This window comes from Tachypleus tridentatus, chromosome 9 (assembly GCF_004210375.1).
Source record: "Tachypleus tridentatus isolate NWPU-2018 chromosome 9, ASM421037v1, whole genome shotgun sequence".
NCBI classification, from domain to species: Eukaryota; Metazoa; Arthropoda; class Merostomata; order Xiphosura; family Limulidae; genus Tachypleus; species Tachypleus tridentatus.
In genome coordinates this window covers 146,195,978-146,216,929 of record NC_134833.1, presented here as the reverse complement: position 1 = coordinate 146,216,929, position 20,952 = coordinate 146,195,978, and the positions used below count along the sequence as shown (strand labels likewise).

At 33.1% G+C, this 20,952-nt stretch overlaps 1 protein-coding gene across 3 annotated transcripts in view; it reads right to left on the bottom strand.

The window, feature by feature from the left end:
• Nucleotides 1-17,706, bottom strand: part of LOC143226611 (homeobox protein prospero-like) — a 67,969-nt gene extending 50,263 nt beyond the window's left edge. For 2 of the 3 annotated variants that reach the window (XM_076457809.1, XM_076457811.1), the window contains exon 1: nt 17,560-17,706. The gene's annotated coding sequence lies outside the window, so the exon portion shown is untranslated. Of the gene's footprint in view, nt 1-13,139; nt 13,257-17,559 lie in introns of all 3 variants that reach the window. The other variant, XM_076457808.1, reaches the window with a different exon arrangement.
• Between the last annotated feature and the right edge of the window lie 3,246 nt (nt 17,707-20,952).

Sequence of the window (20,952 nt, the reverse complement as noted above, 5' to 3'; positions counted from 1 at the left end):
TACCAGTTTATAGTACAAAAATAATGATATCTACAGATCACACAGTCAGTTCATGGATAACAAGCTATACAAGTTTATAGTTCAAATACAACAATATATACCAATCTTACAGTTGAAGGATAACAATGTATACCAGTTTATGGTTCAAACATAATAACATCATTAGGTCTAACAATCAGTTGAAAAATAACAATGAATTCCAAATTATTGTTTAAAGATAATGATATCTACAAATCATACAGTCAGTACAAAGATAACAATGCATAAAAATCTTACAGTTCAAGGATAACAGTGTATCCCATTTTATAGTTTAAAATAACTATATGAACATATCTAAGAGTCAGTTCAAAGATAACATTGTATACCATACAAAACAATATCTACTAATCTTACAGTTCAAAAATAACAATGTATACTAGTTTATAGTTCAAAGATATTCATAGCTACAGATCGTACCGTTAGTTCAAGGATAACAATGTATACCACGTTATAGTGTAAACGTAACAATATCTTCTAATCTCACAGTTCAAGGATAACGAGATATATCAGTTTACCGTGTGAAGATAATAACATCTTAGATTTTACGGTGAATTCAAGGATAGCAATGTAAACCAGTTATAGTTCAAACATAACAATATACACCAACCTTACATTTCAAAGATAACAGATGTATACTATTGTATAATTTAAAGATAATAATATCTACAAATCTTACATCAGTTCAAGGATAACAATGTATACCAGTTTATAGTTCAAACATAACAATATCTACGATCTTACAGTTCAAGGATAAGAACGTATGCCAGTTTATAGCTTAAAGATAATAATATCTATAGATCGTACTGTCAGTTGAAGGATAAGAATGTATACCAGTTGATAGTTGACACATAATAATATATTAACGTCTGACAGTCAGTACAAGGATAACAATATTACCAGTTTATGGTTCAAATATAATAATATCTCCCAATCTTATAGTTCAAGAATAACAATGTATACCTGTTTATAGTTCAAACATAACAATAGTTACAGATCTTAGATTCAGTTCAAGTATAACAATGTGTACCAATTTTTAGCTCAAGTATAAAAATATATAGTAATCTTACAGTCAGCTCAAGGACAACAATGTATACCAGTTTATAGTTTAAATATAACAATATATACTAAACAGACAGTGAATTTTAGGATAACAATATATACTAATCAGACAGTGAATTTTAGGATAACAATATATACCACTTTACAGTTGAAGGACGACAGTGTGTACCATTTACAGTTCAAAGATTACAATATCTACCAATCTTACAGTTAGTTCGAGGATAACAATGTGTGAACCAGAATGTGGTACAAGATGAAATACTTGATCTGTCATATCATTATCAGTTTTACAGTTAGACGGATGTCAAGAACAGAAAGATTATTCATATTATAAATAACCTGATAGTGTTGTTAGATTTACAGTTAATCTTTCATAACTATTAGATTTGAGCGATGAATGGGAACCGTACAAGGCTAGAGTCTAAATCTGATATCTACTTTTATTAGATTGAAAATTCCTGGCACATTTGATTTGAAGTGTGGTTAATATGTCAGGTTCCGCTGTATACCTTAATCATTTAGCTAAAATATTTCAACACTATTGTTGATAGCTTTGATAAGCTAAGTATGTATTATCTTAGGTGTTTTACAGTAAACTATGGCCAAAGAAGTGTGATACACATGATCTTTTCGCGTGCGTTTGATTTAAAGTTTGTCTACATGCAGAAAGATATGGAGTATCCTGAATTGCATCTGTTAATGATCTATAATTATTTGTACTTGTCGGTGATAGTCCTACTGAGTTGACAGGAGTACTAATGAATATCCTTTGGGTGACCGGAATATTAGTGACAATCCTTTGGATTGGTAGAACTATTAGAGGAAAACCCTTTAATTAACTACACTACTGATGACAATTTTAAAACTGTTACCATGCGAGTTAAAGCAGAGACAAGAGGACATTTTGAAACGAAACGTTTGTTAAAGTATTTGTATATATATACATTTTTTGTGATCATAGTCGACTATTGAAACTTAACTTGGGCCTTATTTCTTTCTACGCAGATGATCGCTATCCCTCGAGATACGTTATTTATTGCATTTACAACGTTATATATAAGAGGGCGCTCGAGTTTCGTGTAAGACTTGATAGACATTGATTTCAATCTGACAATCTAGTTCCGAACGCAACTTCAAGCTACTTAGTTCTTACTTGAGGACCCACTCCAGAAGAAATTCATCTGAAAGACACTTCGATTTTATCACTAAAACTGCATTTTTAGAGAACGTCGAAGTAATAATACATAGATGGCAGCACCTGCTTGCCAAGCCAGATGGCGTAACAGTACTAGAAAGAACACATAGACGGAGGTAAAAATACAAATTTTCTGCAATATACACAATTTAAATACATCCAAAAATTACTGTTGACAAACTAAAGTCGATTATTAGGAGATTATCAACCCATTCAGTGTACTTGTATCGATTATACTTGATGACAAACTAAGGGTAAATGTGAATAGATTCCCAATCATCCACTGTATTTGTTTGTAAAGATTTTCAGTGATGTCTTGTTTGTGACATGTTTAAAAAAGTAGCTTTATTTGTAAATTTTCGAAGGATAACTTTGTTTATAAGTTTATGGAAAATAGTATTGTTGTTGTGAACTATTAAAGTATAATATTGTTGCTTGTTGAGTTTGTTGTTTTACTGAAGGGTAGTAGTATTATTGTTTGTTGTTTTACTGAAGGGTAGTATTGTTTGTTATTTTACTGAAGGGTAGTATTGTTTGTTATTTTACTGAAGGATAGTATTGTTTGTTGTTTTACTGAAGGGTAGTATTATTTGTTGTTTTACTGAAGGGTAGTATTGTTTGTTGTTTTACTGAAGGGTAGTATTATTTGTTGTTTTACTGAAGGGTAGTATTGTTTATTGCTTTCTGAAGAAGGGTGGTACTGTTTGTAAAGTTTTGATATATTTCAAACATTTATAAATAATCTTTGAACTTTGAGAATGATATAGTAGAAGTTACAACTTTCAGGTAAAGAAACTGAATATGTTGACATCAACAACACAATATGAACTACCATGGAGAACGGGTTGAAAGTCGAGGACTTGTAGATGGCTGTCATATTTTCCCATTTAGCCACATTCTCTTGAAACAAACATAAAGGAACACTGACTTTGTAAGATAATCTCTAGCTTCAATTGTTGCTAAGTTACGGAGACACCTGGAGCAACTAAACTTGCAGGCACACGTGTGACCTCTCACGTGTCTATAATCAACCGGTAGTGACGTCACATTAGATTAAACAATGCCAGTCTTCCTCATTAACTGGTATGACAACCAAGATCAAAGAAGGAACCACTGATAAATGACAGTAACTTGACTTCTAATACTAAGCTGATGTTTAAAAAAATGAAATACTTTACTTCAGAGGAAACCTCAGTATTTAAATGTAAACTAATTTTCAAGGTATCCATCATGAAAAACTATGAAAACATTTACATAGAACCTACTCATTTTCAACGTTCTGAGAAAGTATAAGTAACTAAAGTAACGGAGTTATATGTACATACAGAAAGTATCACGTCCCAGTTACGTGCTGATATAATTATTAGTATTACTTGTGTTTCATGTGTTGAATCATAACTGTCACGTATCATGCTTCATATACTGAATATGACTGTCACTTGATGTATTTCATATGTTGAGTCACGACTGTCACGTGTTGTGTTTCATGCGTTGACACAACGATTAGAAGATTTGTTTTTCAAAGGCAACCAAGAGAAGTTTAAATCTGAAAGACGTTGTATCCCTATTGCTATATAGGACCTATATTTTCAGAAACCTCTACAACTAGGGTACATTTGATATTTTCTTATCATGTAATATATTTTTTTTTGGTCTTATCTTGTTATCTTGTTGCTGTGATCCATATTTTTCTGTGGAGAGAAACTTTGTTTCTTAATACACACACACGCAGAAAAGAGCAGAAAGTACACCTTCTAGTTAAGAAAAACCGAAAATGAAACCAAACAATATTGGTTTGTTTTGTTCATTCTGCTAGCTGTGTTTGTTTGTTTTTATACAAAGTTGTTTTAACAGATAATTTGACTTTTACTGTACTTAAAGTCTTCAATGAATTAATCAACTTGTAAGTTGTTAGCCAGTGAAAGATTACCCACCGCCAACTCTTTGGCTATTTTTTTACTAACGAATAGCTGGACTGACTGTCATGGGATATCGCTCCCACAGCTGAAAAGGCGAGCATGTTTGTTGTGATGGGGATTCGAACCTGTGACCCTTAGACTGCAAGCCAAGCTCCACTAACCATTTGGCCACGTCAGTCCTAACTTTGAGGTACCTCAATGAACACAAAATGTTTCATAAAGTTGTCGTCTAATCTCATGTTTTTGGATTCCCAACATAGAAATATTAGTAGAAATTCGGTGATTTTAATATGCTCCCTCTTGCACTAGATTTTCTGTTTAATGGTTTGTGATGTTCTTGGTTTTATGAACAAATAAACTAATATTAACTGCTGGTTCGCTAAAATGAAGATAAATTATGATTAATGAGGTTTGTAATACAAACATCTTCCTGGGTACAAATGTTGCTACACAGTTTAATATTCTTTACACAGGAATTGAGTATAGAGCAAATGTAGGCTACTACAGCGCTATCTTGCGACTTGTATGCTTACCATAATACACCGTGGGTAGATGTACACAGATCAAACACGAGCTGTGTAGTATCACTTCTGAAACTTTGAACATTCACATTTACGACCACTATCGACCTCTATTTTTGAGTAGTCATAAGAATATAAAATTTCTATGTTTTGTTACTGTGAAACCTGGGCCCGGCATGACCAGGTGATTAAGACACTCGACTCGTAATCTGACGGTCGCGGGTTCGAATCCCCATCACACCAAACATGCTCGCCCTTTCAGTCGTGGAGACGTTATAATGTTACGGTCAATCCCACTATTAATTGTTAAAAGAGTAGCCCAAGAGTTGGCGGTGGGTGGTGATGACTAGCTGCACTAAGGACGGCTAGAGCAGATATTCCTCAAGTAGTTTTGCGCAAAATTCAAATCAAACCAAACTGTGAAACCAGTTTTTTTAGAAACATTTTGTACTTTCGATAGCAAAAATTGTTTCTCTAAGTTTCTTTATTACTGCCCCCCGCTAGTACAACGGTAAGTCTCCGGATTTACAACGCTAAAATCAGGGGTTCGATTCCCCTCGGTGGGCTGAGCAGATAGCCCTTTGTGGCTTTGCTATGAGAAAAACACAAACACACACTTTATTACTGGCGCCCAGTGAGGACCGTTACTTGCCAGTAGGGGTGGTTGGGTATAAAAGAACTGTAGTGGATGAAAGAAAGATGCTAAGACACCCGAACCAAAAGAGTTTATGATAAAACTGTTGTTGCACATGACGTTAAGTTCACATCGAACTGCTTACACATAACACAAACCCAAGTGTTTCAAGTGAACTTGATGTCCTAACCCTAAAGAATGTGTGTGTGTTTATATACACCAATTATACACGCATATAAAGAAAACAACAAACTAGCCAATTCCTGAAACGCTGAGCCTTTTAATGCAGAGGTATTGCAACAATAATTATTACAGCTTTTTATATATCTTGGCAGCTGGCTTTTCTGGTTAAAGTGATCAAACCCCCTACCCACACATAGATTCTTACCTTTCCACCTACTTTCCTTATTGTATACGTTTCGACACGCAGCACTTAGGAAATTCACGTTATCTAAGGTAAATGTGTAAAAAGTACAAAGCAAACCGAACAGACTTTAATATTACCACAGTTCATAACACATACACTTCCGTATGCGCCCACACATGCTTCAAACTGTACAAAGTTTCTACCTTTGTTTTCACACGCACATAAGGAAAATATCTCTTACATATTTATGTTTTAGATACAAGTATAAAGTAACAATAACGCACGGTCTAAAGTTGTGGAAGTTTCGAAATTCGATCCACCAGCACAACTGAAACAAAGTTTATTAATCGAAAATACTTTCGTTGACTTACATCTTACGAAATACGATATTAAAATACCAAAGATGAGGTGATCCTTCAGAGTTGGAACTTGAATCTTATGACATTTAATATTAGAATACCAAAAATGAGTTGATCCTTTAAAGACAGAATTTGTATTTTACGATATCCAGTATTAAAATACTGATATATGAGGGTTAGAGCTATGGCTGAGATTAAAATACACAAGTCCTTATTACCAATTTCTTGACCTACAAAATTTTACGTAAATTGACATGAAAATGTTATTCGAATTTTTCAGGATATGGTATAAATATGGATTATCTAGATAAATAATGAGTTTTAACAGAAAGATATGGTACTAATGATCATGATGTTAACAATGTACCTGGGTGATTTTAAACAACTGAACTTTAATAATCATGATGTTAACAATGTACCTGGGTGATTTTAAGCAACTGAACTTTAATAATCATGATGTTAACAATGTACCTGGATGATTTTAAACAACTGAACTTTAATGATCATGAAGTTAACAATGTACCTGAATGATTTTAAATAACTGAACTTTAATGATCATGATGTTAACAATGTACCTGAATGATTTTAAATAACTGAACTTAAATGATCATGATGTTAACAATGTACCTGTGTGATTTTATAGAGATAAACTTTAATGATCATGATGTTAACAATGTACCTGTGTGATTTTATAGAGATAAACTTTAATGATCATGATATTAACAATGTACCTGGGTGATTTTATAGGGATAAACTTTAGTGATCATGATGTTAACAATGTACCTGTGTGATTTTATAGAGATAAACTTTAATGATCATGATGTTAACAATGTACCTGGGTGATATTATGGAGATAAACTTTAACGATCATGATGTTAACAATGTACCTGGGTGATATTATGGAGATAAACTTTAATGATCATGATATTAACAATGTACCTGTGTGATTTTATAGAGATAAACTTTAATGATCATGATATTAACAATGTACCTGTGTGATTTTATAGAGATAAACTTTAATGATCATGATGTTAACAATGTACCTGTGTGATTTTATAGAGATAAACTTTAATGATCATGATATTAACAATGTACCTGTGTGATTTTATAGAAATTAACTTTAATGATCATGATGTTAACAATGTACCTGGGTGATATTATAGAGATAAACTTTAATGATCATGATGTTAACAATGTACCTGTGTGATTTTATAGAGATAAACTTTAATGATCATGATGTTAACAATGTACCTGGGTGATATTATGGAGATAAACTTTAATGATCATGATGTTAACAATGTACCTGTGTGATTTTATAGAGATAAACTTTAATGATCATGATATTAACAATGTACCTGTGTGATTTTATAGAGATAAACTTTAATGATCATGATATTAACAATGTACCTGGGTGATATTATAGAGATAAACTTTAATGATCATGATATTAACAATGTACCTGTGTGATTTTATAGAAATAAACTTTAATGATCATGATGTTAACAATGTACCTGGGTGATATTATAGAGATAAACTTTAATGATCATGATGTTAGCAATGTACCTGGGTGATATTATGGAGATAAACTTTAATGATCATGATGTTAACAATGTACCTGGGTGATATTATAGAGATAAACTTTAATGATCATGATGTTAACAATGTACCTGGGTGATATTATGGAGATAAACTTTAATGATCATGATGTTAACAATGTACCTGGGTGATATTATAGAGATAAACTTTAATGATCATGATGTTAACAATGTACCTGATTGATTCTCTACCAATCGCTAAAACAAAACTATTTCTCAAACTGTTCTGAAAGTCACTCTCGAGGTGACAGGTGTTGGTATAGTGAAAAACAACAAAATTTACTGTGCTAAGTTTCTTAAGATACGTCTTTAAAATCATGTATTTCAAAAAGCATTTGTCCTTTTCAAACAACAATAGTTACAAACTAACATCTCAATCATATACATCAGAAAACGTGTCCATGCATACACTAACCAAGGTATATGATGGCGTCTTGCATACTCTAACCAAGCTATATGATGACGTCTTGCATACTCTAACCAAGCTATATGATGACGTCTTACATACTCTAACCAAGCTATATGATGACGTCTTGCATACACTAACCAAGCTATATGATGACGTCTTACATACCCTAACCAAGCTATATGATGACGTCTTGCATACTCTAACCAAGCTATATGATGACGTCTTACATACTCTAACCAAGCTATATGATGACGTCTTGCATACTCTAACCAAGCTATATGATGACGTCTTACATACTTGCTCAACATTTTCTTATAGACCTTTAGCTATAAGTTTGTTCAACATTTTCTTATAGACTTTTAGCTATAAGTTTGTTCAACATTTTCTTGTAGACTTTTAGCTATAAGTTTGTTCAACACTTTCTTATAGTCTTTAAGCTATAAGTTTGTTTAACATTTTCTTATAGACTTTTAGCTACAAGTTAGTCCAACTTTTTGTAGACTTTTAGCTATAAGTTTGTTAAACACTTTCTTATAGACTTTTAGCTATAAGTTTGTTAAACACTTTCTTATAGACTTTTAGCTATAAGTTTGTTCAACAATTTTATAGACTTTTAGCTATAAGTGTATTCAACATTTTTTATAGACTTTTAGCTATACGTTTGTTCTATTTTTCCTTATAGACTTTTGCTATAAGTTTGTTCAACACTTTCTTATGGACTTTTAGCTATAGGTTTGTTAAGCATTTTCTTATAGACTTTTAACTATAAGTTTGTTCAACATTTTTATAGACATTTAGTGATAAATGTATTCAACATTTTCTTATAGACTTTTAGCCATAAGTTTGTTCTGCTTTTCATTATAGACTTTTAGCTATAAGTTTGTTCAACACTTTCTTATAGAGTTTGAGCTTTAAGTTTGTTCAACACTTTCTTATAGACGTTTAGCTACAAGTTTGTTTAACATTCTGTTATAGACTTTTAGCTATAGGTTTGTTCAATGTTTTCTTACGGATTTTTATCTGTAAGCTTGTTGAATGGGATCTCTTAACGATGATAGAAATATCTGATAAGAGAAATTAATATAAGATAGGAATGAACACGAACATGTTTCAGAAGAAGATAAAACGATCTATCCCAGCAAATTAAGATTTTTTTATTATTCTAATTATTGTATTTTGGGTCCTTTAATATATTCACCCAAACTACATGAAACATCCACAAAACGGTCCAATGTATTTTTTATGTTTGTTTTGAATTTCGTAGAAAGCTACACGATGGCTCTCTCAACTAGTAGTCCTCAATTTATCAGTTGAAAAACTAGAGGGAAAACAGCAAGTCATCACCACCCACTAACAATTCAGGCTACTCTCTTACTAACAAATTGTGAGATTGATCGAAACTTTATAACGCCTTCATGGTTGAGAGGAAGAGCGTGTTTGATGGGACGAGGATTCGATCCTTGGACCCTCAGATTGCGAGTCAAGCGTCCTAACCACCTGGTTATGCTAAGCAAATACATTTCTTACATATTATCGAGTTTCTTTTCCACACCCTATGCCTGTTTTTTTAACTGAAAAGAAGAAACTAGTATATCTTAAATCTTTAACAATAAAGACAGTACGTCCGAAACATTTATCAAAACAAACCGGTTATATGAAACGTTTGTCAAACAATACCGTTTGGCAGAAATGTTTGTCAAAAGAAATATGCTGGTGAAAATAGTTTTTAAAAGAATCCTTTTGGTTGAAACATTTATCAAAACAAACCAGTGTTTTTGAAGCGTCAATCAAAACAAACCAGTTAGTTACTCGAACCGTTTGTTAAAAGATACAATTTGGATAAAACGTTTGACGAATGAAATACTTTAATTGAAAGGTTTATTACAGCACAGAAAAAGAGAAAAAACAAAACAAAACAGTTGATCGAAACGTTAATAAAAATAAATCGGTTGGTGAAGTTGTATGTCATATACGTGCTCTTTATTGTAGCTTATGTAACTCATGTACAATAACAGGTGACAGACAATGTAATTCAATAGTCCTACATGTTATTTTATCGATGTTACTGGCTCGGTGTGACCAGCTGGTTATGACACTCAACTTGCATTCTGAGGGTTGTGGGTTCCAATCCTCCTTCCATTAAAGGTGCTCGCCCTTTCAGCCGTGTGGGCTTTAGATTGTGACGGTCAATCCTACTATTCGTTGATAAAGGAGTAGCTCAAGTGTTGGCGGTGGGTGATGACGAGTAGCTGCCTTCCCTCTTGTTCTACACTGATAAATTAAGGATAACTAGCGCTGATAGCCCTCGTGTAGCTTTGTGCATATTAAAAAACAAACAAGTAGGCGTTCCGGAACAGAGAATGTCAACTACTAGTCACCTATGTTAATTTACTTGTATAACTGCATCAGTTAATGTTTAAAAACTATTTTAACACCCTGTATAGCTTCTTGTTCAGAAATTACTCTTGTAGAGTTAATAATCAAATAAATTTAAAAATAAAACTTATTATATTACAGAAAAAGAAATGAACACGCAAACTAAATACAAACTCTGATGTTTCGTAATTGAATACATTTATTTCTGATTTTACCAGAATACTGCTACTCTTATATCTATCTATTCAGTCTTCTAGTTTAGATATGAAATTTTGATCCCATTAGATGTAAATATTAACTTTTCCCCATCGTAACCTTCGAAGGTCATATAAATTAATAAAAGGATAAAGTTTTGAACATTTGTGTAGTTTGGTGCTGACCTGACCTCTAAATTACGAAAATACAAGTCGGCATCGTACGTTACTATCATATTTTAAAAACTGAAAGTTTCCCAACTGTTGTGTTTCTCAAATGAAAAGAGAAATAGGTGGTTTGCTTATTCCTTAGATAGTGTGTATAATGTTGTAAGGTCGTTTTTTTCGCTGATGGAATCTCTTGGTTACAAAAGGGTTGATTTAAAAATAAACGATCATTTTCGAGAACGTTTAGGTATTTATTCACCTGATTATGTAGTCAAGTCAGAACATAGCTGTGTTCAGTTGGATAACAAAAGTACCCAGTCGACTTGCTGGAATAGCTTCCATTAGTCAAATATGTGCGTGAGTACACCCTACAAAAATATACATACATTAGATACTTGAATAAATGGTGAGACTAGCAGGCCACTATATACAGAAAACACGTAATAATAACATTCGTAAAAAAAAAGTATTTTCAATTGGCTAATAACCAGATGGATTTTAGTTTTGTTTTACATAGTTTACTGTAATCGTAAGTTATTATTATTACAGAAACCATTACATTAACACCAGTCTTTAACTTATATAAATATAAATCCTTCCATTGTGGGGAGATCACTAAAAAGCTAAGTCGTTTTTCTGTTTCGAGTGGAAATATAGTGAGGAGTTAACAGTCGCAGCTGATAAATAACCACCTGGCGGTAAGAAGCCAAATCACAAAAAAACGCAGAGAGATTACATCTGCTATATGCGGAAGGATAGGGCCTACATACACACGTCTCTCAATACATATATAACGGTCCTGGCATTCTTTAGTGGTGAGAGCCAATCTCAATTTTGTGTGATGCCAAAGGGATTTTTCCTTCCTGTCTTCTGCTTACACTCGGTAAAACAATTCTAGTTATTACAGAAACTCCTGAGGGGAAGACTGACCCACTTGTAAGGTGTAGCTCGGAAAATAACGATGTTTGTCACATCCCCAAAAAAATCTCTTTAATATTCTACGCATTTGTCGCTGAAGTAATCGCTGAAGTCACGCTAACTGAACTAAAGAAGACATATCCGTGTTTGTTAACAACTACACCATTGGACTTCACCTGCGACCACGAAATAATATTTAATCTTAGAAACAGATGAGGAAACTTACAAAGGATGTAATAAACAGTTGACACAAAAACAACGTTTTTACCTGACCCTAAAAGAGCTTGATGTGATTTAGCTATTTTTTAGAAGAAGAAAAACATTCTGTCTCCTTAGCGTTCGAAAATTAAGGTGCTCTCGGACAACAGCCAATGTCCAGTTTACTGATAACTTCAAAGTTTAGCGCAGGCAGCCCCTTTTGTAGAGTTGCGCGAGATTCAGAACAAACAAACAAACAATTATCAAAGTTTTAAGATAAATATGATAGCACTGGTATAATGGTTGCCAAACAGAATTGTAGAGAAATGTGATGACTGGTAGAGTCAAAGTAATTAGTATACCAAGGCTCCGTCCTGTCTATAACCTGTCAAAACTCAGTGATAAACTTAAATAAAAGATGACAGACTGTGTGTCTGTTTGTTAGTCTAGATTAAAACAACAATTCAGAAACTTACGAAAAAATGTTGTTCTGTTTTCTTGATTTATTCAAACACTAAGTCAAAGTGTAACGTAGTAACACTGTGAGACCTAATTCTTGGTTCATTCAAAACATTACTATAGACACTAATATAATACTATTTAATTTATAATATTATTTTGACTTATCCAAACATTATTAAGACTTTATATAACGACTAATATAACATGATTTGATAAACTCTATACAAGAATCTCATAGGAAAATTTAAGTCGACACTTTTAATACATGTTTTTCTTGTGTTTAGTTAGGTACAGGTATCTAAGTAACTTACCTAAACGGATCAGAACTACATAATAACCAAGAAACTACTATAGATAATTAAACATCTCGTTTCAAACTATGATATTAACAAACCCATGAAACGAAGATGTAAAATCATTAAAACATCACGAGTATCGAGTCTCACATTTTAGTTTTAAAAACTCTCAAACTTACCGATGAGCTAGCTGCTGGGGGCTACTGTTAACGACATTTTCGGACGTAATCCCAATAATATTTAATGAGGTATCTTGGTCAGTATAAGAGATTTGGGCTAATCCCAAACATAATTATAATTATTCAAATAAAAACACTATACGAAAATAATAAATAAATACATATGTATGTAGGCATATATATGTATTAAACATTGTGATTAACGCTGTTAATGTAAATAATTCTATAAAAATAAAATGTAGGGTACTTACGAAACAAATATAAGTTAGTTTCCTTCATTCACTGTCATTGATACACTGTTCTTTAAAAGGCGAGATTCTCGTTTGATGCATAAATTGTCATCAGTGAAAATGAAGACAAAACTACACCTGTAAACAGATTTACATAGCTGGAAGAAGTTTCTTGAAGAGTTCAAAAAGAGCAAAAAAGACAACACTTCCAGTGTACATTTATAATACTTCAAGTACAAATATGTTTGAACCACAAGCCTAGAAATAGGTGTAAAAAATTAAAAATTATCATATGAGAACCCAAATTGTCATTGAATGTGGAAATAAACCTAAATATTTTTGTTTCTTTAATTTCGCGCAAAGCTACATAAGGGCTATCTGCACTAGCCGTCTCTAATATAGCAGTATAAGACTAGAGGGGAGATAAGTAGTCATCACTACCCACCGACAACTCTTGGACTATTCTTTAAACAACAAATAATTGGATTATAATGCCTACACAGCTGAAAGGTCGAGTACGTTTGGTGTGATAGGGATTCAAACCCCTGACCCTCAGATTACAAGTCAAGCGCCATGGACCTAGAATTAAAATTTTTTAAATGGGAAACCTTCATGTCAGTAAGACAGATAACTGTAGGAATATAGACCTAAAGATCTGACAAGGTCTTAATAGATAAACAGTTTTCTCTGCAACTTAGTCGTTCACAGAACAGTACATTACAAATCAGGAAATATACAAAAAATTCTGGCTTTTAAAATGGGAGAATAACAGTGTAGTAATGCCACGTTGGAAAGTAAAATAAACAGTGTATCCAACAGTAGATCTATACGTTGCTAGAAGTGGTAAAGCCACTTCCAGTTATTATTATAGATTCACATATCTAACTTGGTAGTGTATGTCAGTTAGAAAGTATTCGTCAAATCAAATGTCTGTGGGATGAGTATTATAAATTCATTGTTGAAGGATGTCCTGCAGATGATGTAATAAACTCATTATTAAAGAATGCCTATAATATAAATGTAATAAATTTATTGTTAAAGATTGTCCAGCGTATGAATATGATAAATTCATTGTTAAAGAATGTTTATCAGATAAATGTAATAAATTCATTCTCAAAGAATGTTTATCAGATAAATGTAATAAATTCATTCTCAAAGAATGTTTATCAGATAAATGTAATAAATTCATTCTCAAAGAATGTCCAACAGATAAATGTAATAAATTCATTGTTAAAGAACGTCTAGCAGATTAACGTAACAAATTCATTGTTAAAGAGCTCAGCAGATAGCCGATGTGGTTTTGCTATAAGAAAACACACACTCATTGTTAAAGAATGTGTGGAATATAAGTGTAATAAATCCATTTTTAAAGAATATCTAGTCGATTAATATAATGAATTCATTATTAAAGAATGTCGAGCAGATGAATATAATAATATCATTGTTAATGAATGTTCAACAAATAAATGTAATAACTGCATTTTTAAAGAATGTCCAGCCGATTAATATAATAAATTCATTATTCAAGAATGTTTAGCAGATGAATATAATAATATCATTGTTAATGAATGTCCACAGTATAAATGTAATAAATCCATTCTTAAAGAACGTCCAGCAGATAAATATGATAAATTCATTGTTGAAGAATGTCCAGCAGATGAAAATAATAAATTAATTGTTAAATAATGTCCGGAATATAAATTTAATAAAATCATTGTCAAAGAATATCATGAATATAAATGTAATAAATCCATTCTTAACGAATGTTCCTCAGATGAATATAATAAATTCATTGTTGAAAAATATCTGGAATATAAATGTAATAAATTCATTGTTAAAGAATGAGTGGCAGATGAAAGTAATAAATTCATTGTTAAAGAATGAGTGGTAGATGAAAGTAATAAATTCATTGTTGAAAAATATCTGGAATATAAATGTAATAAATTCATTGTTAAAGAATGAGTGGCAGATGAAAGTAATAAATTCATTGTTAAAGAATGAGTGGTAGATGAAAGTAATAAATTCATTGTTAAGTTATGTCAAGAATATAAATGTAATAAATTCATTGTTAAAGAATGTCCAGTAGATAAATGTAATAAATCCATTTTTAAAGAATGTTCAACCGATTAATATAATCAATTCACTATTAAAGAATGTCCAGCAGATGAATATAACAAATTCATTGTTAAAGAATGTTCAACCGATTAATATAATCAATTCACTATTAAAGAATGTCCAGCAGATGAATATAATAAATTCATTGTTAAAGAATGTTCAACAGATAAATGTAATAAATCCATTTTAAAGAATGTCCAGCCGATTAATATAATAAATACACTGGTAAAGAATGTCCAGCAGATGAATATAATAAATTCATTGTCAATGAATGTTCAACAGATAAATGTAATAAATTCATTTTTAAAGAATGCCCAGCCGATTAATATAATAAATTCACTATTAAAGAATGTTGAGCAGATGAATATAATGAATTCATTGTTAATGAATGTCCACAGTATAAATATAATAAATCAATTCTTAAAGAATGTCCAACTGATAAATATGATATATTCATTGTTAAAGAATGTTTAGCAGATGAATGCAATAAATTCATTTTCAAAGAATGTTCAACAGATAAATGTAATAAATTCATTGTTAAAGAGGCTCGGTGTGGCCAGAATGGTTAAGGCGTTCGACTCGTTATCTGAAAGTCACGGGTTCAGATCCCCGTCACATCAAACATGCTCGCCCTTTCAGCCGTGATGGCGTTATAATGTCACGGACAATCCCATTATTCATTGGTAAAGAGTAATCCTATAGTTGGCGGTGGGTGGCGATGACTAGCTGTTTTCCTTCTAGTCTTATATTGCTAAATTAGGTACGGCTAGTGCAGATAGCCCTCGAGTAGCTTTGCACGATATTAAAAACAAACCAATCATTGGTAAAGAATGTCCCAATATATATGTAATAAATTCATTGTCAAATAATGTCCAGCAGATGAATGTAACAAATTCATTGTTAAATAATGTCCGGAATATGTATGTGATAAATTCGTTTTTTAAGAATGTCGAGCAGAAGAATATAATAAATTCATTGTGAAAGAATGTCCAGCAGATGAATATAAGTTCATTGTTAAGAAGGGTGATTTTTATTAAAAAATACACGTGATATTTGATAGTTCTTTATACAGCAAGTATTTTTGTGTATAAATGTATTAATTCTCGTAATGTAGGTTACAATCAACACATATCTGTGAATTCTTGCGACGTAAACTACACGTATACGTATAATAAAGCTCTTTGATGTAATCTGGTTGCGAAGTAAAAGCACTTAATTTAAATACTATATTGTTATTGTGATGTATATGGCACTTGCAGAAACACTGCTGTATCATTAACCAGTGTACATATCGAAACACAACCACTAAGTGGTAGAAATATAACTTGAACAGTGTCTGTACACCATGTGATCCAGAATCCTACCAGATCCTATACAAGAACTTGACGTACGAAATGTATTTGTTACTATTAGTTTCTAATAATTTGGCAACATAATGAATTAAACAGCCAGGTTGGAGGCTCCAAGTTACACACACACACTTCATATATCTGTTCACCAGACATAAGACAACATTCAGTATCCTGAGTGAGGAGACTAATTGTTACTCTTGTAATTCCTCCATAATTTAAATGTCGGAGGGTATCGCGGTTCTAACCCTGGACCTTTAAACCCGCAAACAGCTTGGCATGGTCCGAATTTAACCTAAAGAAACATGTATCAATACGATTCAATTAACTCGTTTCAAATTGTAAGCTGAAATATTCGTTTGGTTTGGTTTGAATTTTGCGCAAAGCTACACGAGGGCTATCTGCGCTAGCCTTCCCTAATTTAACAATATAAGACGAGAGGGAAGACAGCTAGTCATCACTACCCAACGCCAACTCTTGGAATACTCTTTTACCAACGAATAGTGGGATTGAAAAAGCCTTTTCCAAAAGGCAGAAATGGCGAGCAGATTTGATGTGATGGGGATTCGAGTCCGCGACTCTCGGAATATGAGTCGAGTGCCTTAACCACGTGGACAAGCTGAAAGAAAGACCAACAATATGCAATTTGTTAAGTAATTATCTACACGTTAACATTACACAAGTTTCTTAATCAAGTGTCCCGCGATGGTACAGAGATAAATCTACGCTGAAATCGGGGGTTCGATTTACCTCGGTAGACACAGCAGATGTGGCTTTGTTAAAAAGAAGACACACAAACACACTTAATCAACTATAGAAAATATACAGCATGCCATACAAGTAGGAAGTTCACAATGGCCTCAACAAACATTTCTAGATTTAATTACATTTTAAAACAGTTGCAGCACATCAGCACATTTATAAGCTATTAATATGAGAACTTTTTCCCTTTTAATTAATCTGTCAAATCAGCTTACCTGATGTAAGAGTTGGGTGTTAAAATGTGTTTGTTCTGAAGCACTCTGGCGCTAAGGTAATCATATCTGCTGTACGTGCTACAAAGGTTTCGAAATAATACCGTGGCGTCGAGTGTTCGTTCTCCGTGTGACAGAAGGCAAGCACGCGCGTCGGGGTACTCTTCTCAAGACAGCACTGCACATGCTCACTAGAAATATTACAATAACTAGTCGACAAACTATAACATTTGGGCACGTAAAATGACTCAGCAACTCAAACAATATTGTGTTGGGGTATATCAATAATTCCTGCTGCTTCAGAGATGTATTCATAAAAATTAGTGCTAGTTGAGCAAAGTGTTTGCAAAAAAGTAGTTCTGGTTCGGTAAAGTGCTTGTAAAAATGCAGTGCTGGTTCGGTAAATTGTCCATAAAAAGTACTGCTGGTTCATTAAAGTGTTCACAAAAGGTACTGCTGGTTCATTAAAGTGTTTATAAAAAGTACTGCTGGTTCATTAAAGTGTTTATAAAAAGTACTGCTGGTTCATTAAAGTGTTCACAAAAAGTACTGCTGGTTCATTAAAGTGTTTATAAAAAGTACTGCTGGTTCATTAAAGTGTTCACAAAAAGTACTGCTGGTTCATTAAAATGTTTATAAAAAGTACTGCTGGTTCATTAAAGTGTTTATAAAAAGTACTGCTGGTTCATTAAAGTGTTCACAAAAAGTACTGCTGGTTCATTAAAGTGTTTATAAAAAGTACTGCTGGTTCATTAAAGTGTTCACAAAAAGTACTGTAAAATGTACTGCTGGTTCAGTAGAGGGTTCATAAAAGGTGATGCTGAGTCAGTGAAGAGTCCATAAAATGGAGTGCTGGTTTTGTAAAGTGTTCATAAAAAGTAGTGATGGTTCAGTAAAGTGTTCTTACAAAAAAAAATCGTACACTAAATGACCTTCCTAAAATATGAGCATCTGACATCAAATATTACATTTTTTATGTTTCGTAACATTACATGATTGTGCAAAGAAACTTAAAACTTAACAAAGTCCAATGTGTAAGGCAGGCTTTATTTTGCTATACTATTGTACATAAACACACGTTTTGTCTTGTACCGGCGTGCTAAGTACACTAATTTAGTACTTTAAGAGTCGAAGATGAAACGATTTCTCACACGAATTGAGGAAGAATAGGTTTCAGAGAACGTAGGAAAGATATTTACAAAATCTCACTGATAGATATTACTTCAGACTAACCGGTCAGTGTAAAAGCTCACACGTTTATAATAACAGGAAATACACTTTAATTAGATCGAGCAATTAAAATTAACGTGTACCAGCATACATGTTAATAGTTCAGGATTTCAGGTGAATCTTCGTTTCAGTTAGGCCCGGCATGGGCAGATGTGTTAAAGCGTTCGACTCGTAATCCGAGGGTCGCGGGTTCGAATCCCGGTCGCACCAATCATGTTCGCCCTATTCAGCCGTGAGGGCGTTATAATGTGACGGTTAATCCCACTATTCGTTGATAAAAGAGTAGCCCAAGAGTTTGCGGTGGGTGGTTATGACTAGCTGCCTTCCCTCTAGTCTTACACTACTAAATTAGGGACGGCTAGCGCAGATAGCCCTTGAGTAGCTTTGCGCGAAATTCAAAATAACCAATCATTTAAGTTTGTGTTTACTTTATGGTAGTAAAGATAATTGCTATAGGCTGAGTTCGAAGAAGTGGAAAATTCATGGGGTTATAAAACTTACACTTAAAGATTAGGTTTTAACACGTTAAAATCCAATTTTGATCACGATACGTAAGCTACATAAGATGTAACCTTTAAAGTGTTAGTTCTGCCTCAGAATATTGATAGGTTTGTTTTTTTTACCAACAGGCTTAGTGAGAAAACACATTGACGTATAACTGAGTTTGAAACTATTAAATTAATTAAATGGTTTCCGGGAATTTCTATATTAATATAACACCCTAATGCTGTCTTAAAAAAAATTCCAACATCTTTAAACTATATTTTATGGCTTGGTGAACTAGGGGTATGATTCGGCCATTGTTAAAACACTCGACTCGTAATCTGAGGGTTGCGGGTTCGAGTCCCCGTCATACCACACATACTCGCACTTTCAGCCGTGAGGGCATTACAGTGTTGTGGTCAATCCCACTATTCGTTGATAAAAGAGTAGCCCAAGAGTTTGCGGTGGGTGGTTATGACTAGCTGCCTTCCCTCTAGTCTTACACTACTAAATTAGGGACGGCTACCGCAGATAGCCCTTGAGTAGCTTTGCGCGAAATTCAAAATAACCAATCATTTAAGTTTGTGTTTACTTTATGGTAGTAAAGATAATTGCTACAGGCTGAGTTCGAAGAAGTGGAAAATTCATAGGGTTATAAAACTTACACTTAAAGATTAGGTTTTAACACGTTAAAATCCAATTTTGATCACGATACGTAAGCTACATAAGATGTAACCTTTAAAGTGTTAGTTCTGCCTCAGAATATTGATAGGTTTGTTTTTTTTACCGACAGGCTTAGTGAGAAAACACATTGACGTATAACTGAGTTTGAAACTATTAAATTAATTAAATGGTTTCCGGGAATTTCTATATTAATATAACACCCTAATGCTGTCTTAAAAAAAATTCCAACACCTTTAAACTATATTTTATGGCTTGGTGAACTAGGGGTATGATTCGGCCATTGTTAAAACACTCGACTCGTAATCTGAGGGTTGCGGGTTCGAGTCCCCGTCATACCACACATACTCGCACTTTCAGCCGTGAGGGCATTACAGTGTTGTGGTCAATCCCACTATTCGTTGATAAAAGAGTAGCCCAAGAGTTTGCGGTGGGTGGTTATGACTAGCTGCCTTCCCTCTAGTCTTACACTACTAAATTAGGGACGGCTACCGCAGATAGCCCTTGAGTAGCTTTGCGCGAAATTCAAAATAACCAATCATTTAAGTTTGTGTTTACTTTATGGTAGTAAAGATAATTGCTATAGGCTGAGTTCGAAGAAGTGGAAAATTCATAGGGTTATAAAACTTACACTTAAAGATTAGGTTTTAACACGTTAAAATCCAATTTTGATCACGATACGTAAGCTACATAAGATGTAACCTTTAAAGTGTTAGTTCTGCCTCAGAATATTGATAGGTTTGTTTTTTTTACCGACAGGCTTAGTGAGAAAACACATTGACGTATAACTGAGTTTGAAACTATTAAATTAATTAAATGGTTTCCGGGAATTTCTATATTAATATAACACCCTAATGCTGTCTTAAAAAAAATTCCAACATCTTTAAACTATATTTTATGGCTTGGTGAACTAGGGGTATGATTCGGCCATTGTTAAAACACTCGACTCGTAATCTGAGGGTTGCGGGTTAGAGTCCCCGTAATACCACACATACTCGCACT